This window comes from Bos indicus x Bos taurus, chromosome 27 (genome assembly GCF_003369695.1).
Source record: "Bos indicus x Bos taurus breed Angus x Brahman F1 hybrid chromosome 27, Bos_hybrid_MaternalHap_v2.0, whole genome shotgun sequence".
Lineage (NCBI taxonomy): Eukaryota > Metazoa > Chordata > Mammalia > Artiodactyla > Bovidae > Bos > Bos indicus x Bos taurus.
This window is the reverse complement of record NC_040102.1, coordinates 16,908,922-16,922,316: the sequence shown is the minus strand read 5'-3', so window position 1 is coordinate 16,922,316 and position 13,395 is coordinate 16,908,922. Positions and strand designations below refer to the sequence as shown.

At 38.7% G+C, this 13,395-nt stretch overlaps 1 long non-coding RNA gene across 7 annotated transcripts in view; it reads right to left on the bottom strand.

The window, feature by feature from the left end:
• Window positions 1–39: 39 nt before the first annotated feature.
• The window catches only part of LOC113884901, a 135,262-nt gene continuing 121,906 nt past the window's right edge, over window positions 40–13,395 (bottom strand). For all 7 annotated transcript variants that reach the window (XR_003509044.1, XR_003509046.1, XR_003509048.1 and 4 more), the window contains 2 exons: window positions 13,232–13,336; window positions 40–1,116 (listed from right to left, as the gene is read on the bottom strand). This is a non-coding gene — a long non-coding RNA (uncharacterized LOC113884901). The remainder of the gene's footprint in view (window positions 1,117–13,231; window positions 13,337–13,395) is intronic.

The window sequence follows — 13,395 nt, the reverse complement described above, 5'->3', positions numbered from 1 at the left end:
CTACCCATTCCTCTATTCTTGCCTTGAGAATTCCATGGACAGAAAAGCCTGTCAGGCTACAGTCCATGGGGTCACAAAGAGTCGGACACGACTGAGCGACTAACATTCTCTTAAATATTTCTAGTCAGTAAGGATCTATTTATAAAAATACAGGACTCCTAGGTGGCCCTGCTCCAAATACAGTCATAGAAGGGTTTAGGGCTTCGGCATATGAATTTTAGGAGAAGACAATTCAGTCCAGAGTGACTACATATACGCTATCTGGCACATAGTAACTTCACAATAAATACCAGCTCTTATTTTGTGACATGCTTTTACTTTTCTCTCAGGTGTGTATGAGTCCTACTTTCCACACTTACCACTTTGGTTCATGAGAAATCCAGTTTATAAGTAGAGGCACATTTACATGAATCATCCCCAATGATTGCATTATTTAAAATGACAGGGAGTGTAGTTCTGAGATGACTCGAAATGCAGACATATACACCTGTCCCATTAATTTATGTAAATTTATGTAATTTTGTAAAAGACACCTGACTGTCATCTCCTACAGTACGCCATTGCTCAAAGTCAGCAGACTGTGGTCTGTGGGCCAAGACTTGCTTTTGTGTGTCACGTGAGCTAAGGATGTTTTCTACATTTTTAAAGTGCGGCAAAACACACACACAAAAGAAAAACATGTGACTAAGACTTCATGTGGTTCACAAAGTTGAAAATATTTACTATCTGGCCCTCTACTGAAAGAGACCGCTGGCTCTGATACACAGAAGGAGTTTAATTTGAGCCCTTCAAATACATTCATTTCTTGTCATGTGAACACCTTGGCTTTTCTCTAACCTGAGCCAAGTCTTACTAGTTACTCCCAACATATTCTCCTCATCTTCTTTATTTTGGGGAGGTGTGTTCTACAGTCTCTAGCATGTCTGACCAACTTGGGAGAAATGTACCAGGCATTCACGTTCTCTGTTTTCTGGGACCCACTGAAGGCCTCAGCAGTGAGCAAGGACCACTAGAGCTGCTTTTTCTGTTTGTGCCTCTTCTGATCAGACTGGAGCTCTTATTTCTGGCTGCTGTTGTCCTGCGCATCTTTGAAAACTCCTTCCCTTCTGCTGTGGGCTGGGAAAAGAAGAAAACAGAAATCATGACTGAAGAACACTTTGTATCTATCGGGTTTCATCAGATTCTATTCATATGTTAGGGTCTTTGATTCTCATAACTTTATGACTATACATAAGAACAGGAAAAGCTAGAAAAAATTTTGTGAATTTAGAGTTAAGGTTGCAAATTGAAATACCTCACTGGCTCGTGGAATCCAAAGAATACATTTATTAAAAGTTAGAAGAAGGGACAGGATAAAATTAGGCCAGAACATCCCTTACCTGTTGCTTCTGCTTCAGTCTCTTTCACATGACAATAGCTTATTTTCTTATAGAGACTTGGCCTTATGATCATTAACATCTCCTAAACTCTATGTGTCATAGCTTCCCAAACTAAAAGGGGACTGGATCATTCAGTTTCAGTAAAATACACACACACACATACACACCCCCCAAAATCCAAGCAAACAAAAAACCCAGAAAGGACTTTTAATTGGCTTGATTTGGATCACATATCCATTCATATACCAGTGAAGAGGAAAAATAATTTTAATTGGCCAGTTTGGATCCTGTAAGAACATGGAATCTCCCAGTTTAGCACATGGAAGTATTTCCTAGGAAAAGAAGAGTTCCTAGCAGATAATAGCAATAGTAATATTTTGGCGTATCTAGTAAGCCAGACACTAGAATAGATACTTGCATGTGTTTTTAAAAGGATCAGGAAAAGAAATTTTTGTTTGTGTGAAATAAGTAAAGTGAGGAGATATCCTATGATATCACTTATATGTGCAATCTAAAACATGATACAAATAAACTTGTTTACAAAACAGAAATAGACTCAGAAAACAAACTTATGGTTACCAAACAGGAAAAGGGGATGGGGAGATAAATTAGGAGTTTTGGATTAGCAGATATAAACTATTATATACAAAATAGATAAAAACCAAGGTGCTGCTTTATAGCTCAAGGAACAATATTCAATATCCTTTAATGATGAAAGGAATATGAAATGTATATGTAACTGAATCACTTTGCTTTACACCAGAAACTAACACAACATTGTAAATCAACTCTACTCAGTTGAGAACTTTTTTAGAAATACCTTTTTTCCTACAATCCCAAAGGAATTGAGAATTACATTCTTATCATTATTGCCATAATATATAATTGGTACATAAAATTTTTGCCTTTAGAAAAATGTACAATTACAAAATCAAGATTTATGAAATTATAAACCTTTGGTAGACGTTTTGTCTTTTGCTCATTTTCTATAAGTCTATTTGTCCAAGTCAGAGTTTTTTTTTTTTGTTTTTGTTTTTTAATGGAACACTTTCTCAGAGTTCTAGGCAGCCTGCTGCTGCTGCTAAGTCGCTTCAGTCATGTCTGACTCTGTGCGACCCCATAGATGGCAGCCCACCAGGCTCCCCCGTCCCTGGGATTCTCCAGGCAAGAACACTGGAGTGGGTTGCCATTTCCTTCTCCGATGCATGAAAGTGAAAAGTGAAAGTGAAGTCACTCAGTCGTGTCTGACTCTTAGCGACCCCATGGACTACAGCCCACCAGGCCCTCTGTCCATGGGATTTTCCAGGCAAGGGTACTGGAGTGGGGTGCCATTGCCTTCTCCGCTAGGCAGCCTATTACCCCATTTTACATAAAATGAAAAAACAGAAATGCCAAAGTAATCAGAGTCTCATGGATGGATGCTCTCTAGACAAAGAGTTGTGGTTTTACAATCTTGGCTGCCCACTATAATCACCTGGGAAATTTTAAAAGGTGCTTATGACCGGACCACGCCCCCCAGAGATGGTAATTTAATTGGTCTGATTTAATTATCTGGTACAGGGAGTGTTAAGAGCTCCCTAGGTGATTCGAATGTGCAAGCAAGACTGAGAATCATGGCGTAGGTGGGTACTGATTAATTCAGGGTCAGTTGGGTGTGTCTGTGGGGCTGGGCACTGGAGAGAAAGACTTTCATAATCAGTTGACTCTCCAAGCCAACTGAGTCACTTGCCACCAAGTAAACTGGCTACAGAGCCTCTGAAGACTGGAACCAAAGCATCCAATTCAGCTAGACTTTGCAATATCTTGAGGTTTTTTTGCTCTGGACAGTTACTTTCACTTTCAAAATTTTCTTTTTCTTAAAAATCAACCCAGATGTTACCTTTGCATTTTCCTAGTGGCAAAGATCATACCATAACAGATATTTAATGTTATTGACTATATTTCTTCTGTATTTTGCTGCTACTGATGAAGCAAATGATCACAGAAAGATTAAACACACATGAAATGACCTGGATAACATGCATTGTAGGCACAATGGCTTTGCTCTTTTGTCTGATTTGAGTTTGTCTCGAGATTCAGTATTATAGGGAAAGAATATTTCACTTGAACTACAAACTATAAACTGAAATTGTCCTTCAACTGGAAATAGTCAACCACAATGGGATTTCAAGGGGAAGATTTAAGAGCAGCTTCAAAGAAGTCAGAAATTTAAGGACAAGAAGATGCTGATGTGTTAGGAAAGTCTACAATATTTGCTTCTGTGGTTTTGAAGATGTAAATAGAAACAGCCATGGCAAAGAACTTCTATAATTAGCTTTCATCCTGATTCCAAAAGTTGCTTATTATAGAGCTTTTAATAGTATGTGAAAACCACGGCTTAAAACTCTTGGTTTGAATTTTCTGGCGCTTTAATGAAAAAATTAGTATTTTCAAGCTTGGGGGGGTGTTTCTCTAAAGTCATGTGCTAAGCAAGTAAAAGTCTTCTGTTGCCGAAAGGTTTTGGGGGGAGGGTGGATGCCCTGGTAATTTTCTCCTCCCCGGACATAGTTTTCCTAAGAGTCAGAGAATGCATTTAAATCAGAAATGAAATGAATTACTAATCTAAGCTGTGGGTGTAGTTATGGACAGACACTGGTATTTAGACCAAACAAATGTGCTCTTTAAACACAGTGATCATACCCAGTTGTTCTTCCAAAACCACAACAGAGAACGATCTTGCTCAGTTAATCATACCTCCCTGAAGAGCCACCACCTCCAAGGGTGTCTGTGTTCAGCAGCAAGATGGAGCGACCACATCCTACCTTGAAAAACGAACCCTCCTCACTGTCCCTCAATCCAGACTGCCAGGCAATATCAGGTCCATCTTGTGAGCTCACCAGATGTGCTGTCTCTTGTTTCTCCACCCTGCTGAATTCCTTGTAGGTCTAAACCCTATAGGATTTAAGTCAAATCTGGAGAAAGACTTTGAATAAGCCTCCACCACCTCCAACCAGATTTTATCCACATGCAAAGTAAACCAGGTGGGAATTTGTGTAGTCGCTAAGTTGTGTCTGACTCTTTTGCAACCCCATGGGCTGTAGCCTGCCAAGCTCCTCCGTCCATGGGATTTCCCAGGCAACCATACTGGAGTGGGTTGCCATTTCCTCCTCCAGGAGATCTTCCAGACAGAGGGATTGAACTCGTGTCTCCTGCATTGCAGGCGTACTCTTTACTAAATTCTGTCTGTAACTGAAAGAACACAGTGTTATTGGTGAGTGGTCAAGGAATATTTATGGCATTCTTGAGTTCTATTCAACATTTTGCTGAGAAGTTTCAGGAAAAAAAAAAAAAGAAAGAAAAGCAATGGTGACTGATGGAATCAAATAAGTGAATCACGTAAAACTACAATACTTTTTACAAACCAGGGGAAAAAAATTAGTTCTGGATTAGTCTCTCGGATACCACATAGGGAAAATCTAGCCTGGCACACCCCCTAATTTGCAGAAATGGCAGTGAATCTTGGCATATACCCTATAGAAATTTGTCAAATAAGATTAGTTCTGGGTTCCGCCAAGAATTCAGGATGCTGCTTGATGATCACTGTGGGATTCTCTTGGACGGCCTTGAATCCATCCAATACAAACTGAAAAACTTGCAGCAATGGTGAAATAAAGAACCTTTATTTCTCAAACTTGTCTGTTCAGAATTTTTAAAAATTATCCATACTTATAGCCCTTCCCAGAATGTCTGAATCAGAATCTCTGGTGGTACATATTTTGAAAAAATATTCATAAAAGTTTCAGATGAACAGCAAAGTTGAGCATCTCTGAATTTAGGTGAACAGAAGGGATTAAATTTCCCACAGGAAACTAACTAGCTCTTCTAAGGGTAGACGGACTAAAGATTTGAGGGGATTGTTCCAGATCATCTCAGCAATCCTTTCAGGGGAACTGAAATCATTCAAGATGTTCTAATGAACAAGACTGGTTACAGAAAGGACACTCTTTAATGGTAAGAAGTCTTTGAACATCAAAGAACTGTACACTTGAAAGCATTATTCCAATCAACTTTGTTCTGCAAGAATTAAGTTTGGAGATGACTTTTATTTTTGCTGTTTGCAAATTTTACAAAAAAAGAATAACACTTTCAATTAGACAAACTTCTATTCTCTGTAATATACCCTTCATGTAAATATTTTCCTGTTTTTATATTTGTCATATCTCATTCTCAAGAATGCTTCCCTTAGAAAATGTTTACCAAAATATGATCCTACAGTTCATAATTAAATTTTGTACAATTTCTTTGATGAAAAGGAGTATATATGAGAGAAGTTTGGACTAACACTTATTGATCTCCTCATATGCATCCATTTAATTATGGACTCATTAGTATTCTTCTCATTTTACTGTTGAAAAAAATTGAAGTTCAGATCAAGAGTCATCTCCAACACTGTACAGCTGTTAAGTTATAGTATCAGTATTTAAAACTCAAGTCTGGCTGATTCCATAGTTCCTATTTGCCAAATTGCATTAAACCAGGACAATCCATAGAGAATTAGGCATCTTTCTTATTCCTTAAAAGCATGTCATTTAATAATTCATTTGGAGGATTAGTCTGTATTCACAGCATGGCCATAAAGATTAGACAATTGGGAATCTAATAAGACTTTTTCATCTTTTCTATTTTCCAATTTTTCACGAAGGAGTATATAGATACTTTAAGGAATCATTAAGAGGATCCAATTTTTAAAAATATACTGTCTTCCTAGCCAACTAAGAAACAATACAAAAGATTAAAGTAGGTGGAGACCAAATTTTTGCCTTTATTGTGGACAAAGTTTAGGCTGAAGGATATGACTTAACTCAGGAGGAAAGTGGGCCTCCTATAATTGAATTCCAGTTTGAAACACTTATTCAGGTACAGGCAACCCTCAGAACACTGCAAGTTTGAAGGAACAGAGTTAAATGTATACTTTCTATAGCCAGGCTTCCTTTTAAGAGAAAATTCTAGATTTCTCCAAACTCACCAATCAGATAAGTTGTTCCACTGGCAGTAGACAAAGTCCAGCACAACTACAACTATGGATCTCCCTTCAAATGGGGTGGGGGTGGGGGTGGGGGTTGTGTGTGTGGGAAATCAGAATTTAAAAAAAGAAAAAAAGTACTTCTCCTGGTCAGAAAACTGTAACAGGAAGTTTTTCACATGCTTGATAAAAATATCTAAGGACACTTAAGGTTAAACTTTATTTGCTGAGTTAAAGGAAGAAGCAAAAGGCTAGCAAATCAGCTCCCATATTTTTTTACAGACCAGTTCACTGAAGAGGAAAACAAAAAGCCTCAGGTGGAAAATCATTTAATATCACTGTTTTGGTAGGTACTAGTCAAGCCCATATGAAAATCAAGGGTTTGAGGTGACATAAATACTATCAGTATCAGAGAAGTTAATCATTAGGATATTTCTATTATACTTTAAAAAAAAGTCTTGCTTTGTGTTTCCTCCATCTCTGTGGTAAAAATGTGCCCTAAATTTAGGTATCTTTGAGGACACATTCCTCACCATAAGTCCTTGGTTGTGTACTAAGAGACTGCAGAAAGTGCCGTATCCACATAGCTTTGGATGGTCTTTCGATTCTTCTTTAGTCTATTTGAAGAAATATCCCCATCAATTAATATTCATAAAATGTGGGGTACTTGTTCCACTGGTACAATGGTTCCACATTCATACCAGCACACAACAAATGAATTCATAATTAATGTAAATTAAATGAGTTAAATAATTTCTAACAATTTCTTTCTCTTCATGAGTTTTTAATTTATCCTTCAAAATGATGTGTAATATGAAGTCAGATTTCTGAATAATTTAGGCCAACCTTCCTACCCCCTTCTCATAAAAAGTTCTATGAGATTCCTTAAATTTGAGCCAATATTTGTTTGATATAACATCTCAAAAATCAGGAAAATACTAGTGCCAGAAGGCACTGGGTCTTAATACCCTAATTTTGTAGATAGGGAACCTTGGACTTGAAAAGATTAAGTGATATAATGAAGATCGCAGAATAACTTCTTTAGTAGAGCAGAAACTGGAGTTAAGTTCCTCCAACCCCTGAAAGAGCTTTTCAACACCAGACGACTTTATTTTTCAATTTACTTTCATACTACTAATGTCTAGCTTAAAAATTCTATTTCCTAGGGCTTCCCAGGTGGCTCAGTGGTAAAGAATCCACCCGCCAATACAGGAGACACAAGAAGCGGGGATTTGATCTCTGGGTCAGAAAGATCCCCTGCAGGAGGAAATGGCAACTCATTCCAGTATTCTTGCCTGGAGAATCCCATGGAGTCTCAGAGAGTCAGACATGGCTGAACACGCACGTCTGACCAGGATGGTATTTCTCAATCCTGTTTGCTTTGTTTTGAAGTTTAATTTGATAGTACCTTTTTTTGCTTTAAAATCTGGTGTGATTCTACAGAAGGAGGGAAATGTTCTTTTATTGCTTTTATTGTTGCTTTTTATACTGTAATATAAAAAAAACTTAAAAATATTTAAATCGCATATCAAAGTTCTTAGAAAACCATTTGGTTTATCTCCATTCAGCTCTAATTGTAACAGTGAGTTCTAACCTCATGAAGGGTCTGCATGTGCACTTTCCATTGATTAAACATTTCGGTGCTTGGCTTCGGTTTCCCAGACTTGGTATTTCATTTGGATTTGACTCCCGTCACCTGCATTTTGCAGGGGTTCCCTTTGCAGTTTCCAATGGTACATGTCAAATTGGGAGAAATGTCCCTGCCTGTTTATTACATTAGAAGATATTTAAGTGCATTTCCCAAATAAGATGTCCTGTTTCCACCTGACTGCTGCCAGTAACTTCAAAATCTCTGGGGATGACCAAGTCTGTTCTCAGAGGTTCTCCTTGGAGTCTGATTGTGTAAAACAAATCTGCTTCTTTTCCGGACGCACTTGGAAATCTCTCTTTTGTTCCCACTTCATTTAAAAACATGTTCAGCTGCTCCACACCAGAGGAAAACATTTCTGTTTTACCCAAAGATTTTTGCATCCACCAAGGTTAATTAGATAGATTTGTTGTCCAAAATTTGAAATCGGGTTTTGTGCCTCTTAGCAATGATTTCCATCAGCATAATGCAGCCATCATACTTTTCCAACACAAAACATATGAATCAGGGCATCGAAATTTCTTGATGTAAAGTAAACTGTAAAATGTAATATCATGTACCATATGTCTACGCAGTGGGAAACAACCGATTCCAAAAGAAATAAGCCTAATTTTCTGACCCACTGGTGTGAGAGGGACTGGACTTGGATGAGGCACAAAAGAAGCCATCTGAAGATGTAGCGTGCCAGAGGAAAGGGACATTTTGATAATGCTGCCCTGCTCAGGAGCACATCCACTTTGATAGGAGACCCACTCTGATGTGAGCACAGAAGACAGAGTGTTGGAAACGGACCTGTTCTCTGGTCAGTTTCCTCCGGCTCCTTTCACGGCTGCAGCAGCAATATCCCATGTACTCCAGTGGAGCCTTCACCAACAACTTCTCTCAGGACAGGGGAAGTTGGAGTCCTCATCTAGGAGCCAGATTTCCTCTGGATTAAAAAAAAAAATCATATAATTGAAATAGGATTACATGTTTAGTGTTGAAGTATTGATGGATCGCTTTCTTCCTTCTGCATGTATGGACAATCTGAACTGCAGTTTATACATGGTCTAAATGTCTCTCCCCAGCCCATTTTGGTCTTTTCACAACCTTCAGCCAAAAAAAAAAAAAAAAGAACAGGATTTCTCAGGAACTGTGAAGGAGCCAAAAAATATGCTAGACGCATTAGATTTATGCCGGATGTAGGATCTAAGAGAAACAAGAAATCCAGGAAAAGTTTAAAAATCAGATTGAGTCTAAGAGGAAGCAGTCTCTGGCGTGGCGCCTGCATGGATAGGAGGAATGATGCAAGGAGGGCTATAAGTCACTCATTTCCCAATTAGACCTGATTTTCCCTGATGGCACCATAAACCCATGTCTCCACACAGCAGTAAAATTCATATTCCACTGATCAGTCAGGTTCTTTATTGCTGATGAGGTTTCCTGAGTAAGTTCAGTAGTAGCCCTAATGAAATAGCTTCAGATTTGATGGATGGAGAGAGTTGGAGCCTTGTTTAATAGTACTGTTTCAGTTAAGACCTTCACAATTCTTGCCAAATGGAAACTGAAATAAAATTTCAGTATATCGAACCTGGCCCTTTTCGTGACAGACAGGTTATTGGTTCTGAAGCACCACCAAAATAGCAGCATCATAGGGGAATGACCAGCACGTCTGGACTGTGGCCCCAATCTGTCCAGAACTGTTCACTTCATTCCATGGTGAAGAGTTTCCTTTCCTGTAAAACAGGAACCAGAGGTCTCCTCCAGGTGTAACCACTGTGGTCCTGAGAACAGGACAAAACAAATGTTCTAATCACATTGAGTCTGGTTTCCTTCATGAGAATGCTTCAGCCAAAACAACCACAATTAAAATAGTGTGTGAGAAATGAGGTTTGGGGTACCACTATTTATCAGGCAAAGCTATGGTTTTTCCAGAAGTCATCTACAGATGTGAGAGCTGGACCATAAAGAAGGCTGAGCATTGAACTTTGGTGCTAGAGAAGACTCTTGAGAGTCCCTTGGTCAGCAAGGAGATCAAACCTGTCAATCCTAAAGGAAATCAACCCTGAATTGTCACCAGAAGGACTGATGCCAAAGCTCCAAAACTTTGGCCACATGATTCAAAGACTCATTGGAATGACTCATTCCAATGACTCCTTGGAAAAACCCTGATGCTGGGAAAGATTGAAGGCAGGAGGAGAAGGGACGACAGAGGATGAGATGGTGGGGTGGCATCACTGACTCGATGGACATGAGTTTGAGCAAGCTCCAGAAGAGAGTGAAGGACAGGGAAGTCTGGCATGCTGCAGTCCATGGGGTTGCAGAGTTGGACATGACTGAGTAACTAAACAACAACAAATTTATCAGGTAAATGGATCAAATGTCTTATGGGCATTTTGGATAGCACCATCATACATACTGGCATGAACTAAGCATCTAGAGGTGTTCAGGCCAAGACCAAATATTCTACAAGGGGAAAGGAGAGGAGACAGGCAAACACTGACTTGAAGTGGGGAGGCTGGACAGCAGGCCCCTAGACCAGTTTGCACAGAGGACATGATTGAGAGAAAGCCCTGTATCCCTTCCACTGCCATTACAACCAGGAGGTCACTGCTGTGCAGAGAGGGGGGTTAAGGGCAGCATGCACAGCTCTGAGGGTACCGGCCCCACCCAGGCCTTCACAAATGCAATGTAGGCAGAGCTCTGTTCTGGCCGTGTTCATCTTCCTCCATGAAATCCTCTTTTTATGTTCTCTTCTCTCCACGATCAACAACACAAAACACCCAGACATTAGTCCCAAGGAAATCAGTCATCCCCACCCCAACCAGGAACCCAGACTCCTATCCACTTCTACTTATTTACTATAAAACATTCCATTCAGAGATCCTATGCCAGTATGTATATTCATGTGATTTTAATAATTTGCCCATGAGAATATGAAAAATGATCTTTAACCTTCCAACTGGTGGATGTTTACATCCTGAAGTACTTCCTGTGTTCCCAGGAGGAATTCTAATTTGTAATATATGGAGATGGTACGTCTGAGTGGTGGCTTTTATGGTACCAGAGTGCCATTCATCCAAACTCCCACAGAGAATGAAACAAAGAAATTAACTTTATTTATCTCATTTCATCTTCACAAATTAGTGAAGCAAGCTTTATATATATATATACACACACACACATATATATATATACTTTTAACTTTTTATAATAGACTGAAATTCAGAAAAGTTTAAATGACTTGCCCAGAGCTTAGTAACTCCATGTTCTAAACACTCAACATGTTTTTGTACTTTATTTCAGAATTCTTAATATGAATATTCAGAAGTATTAATTTTGAAGGCAAATTAAGAGTATTTTCTGTGTATGATAGTAGAACATGGGACTGTTATTCCTAAAGAGCAAGTGCTTTTAGTCTGGGAAGACCTGAGTTTGAATCCCCTGAGTTTGATCTGAGATTAAGGGAAGGGTCTTCAGATGTTCTGAGAATCACTTTTGTCTCTAGAGAAGGGAAACGGAAGTTTAAATAAATTGGTGTATTTAAAGACCTTGTACCGGTAGACACAATCCCTTTTTAATGTTTCAAATTTTGAAAAGTAAAAAAAAAAAAATCCTGTCTTTGGAAAATTATACTTAGATTTCTAAAAATTATAAAAAGCTGTTCACAATTGTTATCATAAGGGCCTACTCATTATATCTTCATTTTTAAAATGTACCAGTTAGAGCAATTTTAAAATTATTTCTTGGAAACCTACCACATAAACAACTGGCGTTAAAAACAAAAAAAATACATTGCTCTATAATTGAGAAAGTGCTCCTGAATAAGAGAAAAAGATGTTATAGTAATAATACAGGACACTGAATTAGTGCTACAGAATTAGAGTGTCATAGATCTAGAGGCAGAAGTTATAGCTTGGTAGCCAATTCAATGGCTGGTTTAGACCAATCTCACAGCTCAGAAACTGAATTAAAGGAAGTGATTAGTCTACTTTTTCAGGTTTTATTATTTACAGCCTTCAGATAATAGTTTTTATTCATTTATTACCATTTTATTTTATTTATCCCCAAAAGGAAAAATAATGCTGAAGGCCAAGTTAAGAAAAGATTTTATAACAAGGCAGTTTTCTGTGACTGAGCCCCTCAGTAGAAAAAAATCACAAAAGTGAACTGGATTCAGGCAAAGAAAGAAAGAGTGAAACAACGCAGCATTTGGAAAGTAGGAAATACTGCGCATGCTTCCTGGGGAATGTAACAAATCCCTCCTTTCTCTCTCTCAATATATGTAAAAACATATACAGAAAAATAAACAATGCTCTTTTCCCTCTACTGCTGACTCCGTTCTGAGAAACAAAACCAGTAAGATACATACACATATATGTATGTATTCAGAGTGGAAGGGGAAAAAGTATTTGTTCAACTTAGGTTTAATTGTCACAAAAAATTGTAAGATATTTAAAGGATACATCATGAAAGCATTGCTCCCATCTAGTTAATTAGCACACTCATCACCACACCTATTTACATATTTACCTGTTTCAAAATGTTTTATTTCTCTTATAGCTGAACCTCTGTTCCCTCCTTTTACCAACCAGTAGAAAAGCAACCACTTTCCTACTCTCTGTTTCTACGAATTTGACTTTTTTAATCTTTTTCAGATTCTACATGTAAGTGATCGCATGTAGTATTTGTCTTTTTCTATCTGGCTTATTTCACTTAGCCTTCAAGGCCCACCTGCTGCTGCTGCTAAGTCACTTCAGTCGTGTCCGACTCTGTGTGACCCCATAGACGGCAGCCCACCAGGCTCCCCCGTCCCTGGGATTCTCCAGGCAAGAACACTGGAGTGGGTGGCCATTGCCTTCTCCAAGGCATGAAAGTGAAAAGTGAAAGTGAAGTCGATCAGTCGTGTCCGACTCTTTGCAACACCATGGACTGCCGTCTCCCAGGCTCCTCCATCCATGGGATTTTCCAGGCCTATGTTGTTACAAATATCAAGATTTCCTTCTTGCCTCCTGGCTGAATAATATTCCACTCTGTGATATATCACACAATGGAATATATTTACATATTCCACATCTTCTTTATCTACTCACCCATTGACAAACACTCAGGTTGCTTGCATACCTTAGCTGTTGTGAGTAATTCTGCAATGAACGTGGGAGTGCAGATATCTTTGGTATCCTGTTTTCATTTTCTTTGGATGTGTACCCAGGAATGACTTACTGGATCATAAGGTAGTTCTATTTTTCATCTTTTGAGGACCCTCCATACTGTGTTCCATAGCGGCTGCAGCCGTTTACATTCCCATCAACAGTGCTCAAGGATTCCCTGGAGAAAAGGCATTTTTGATGATAATTTTTAATCAGATCATACCATATCGAAGCTAG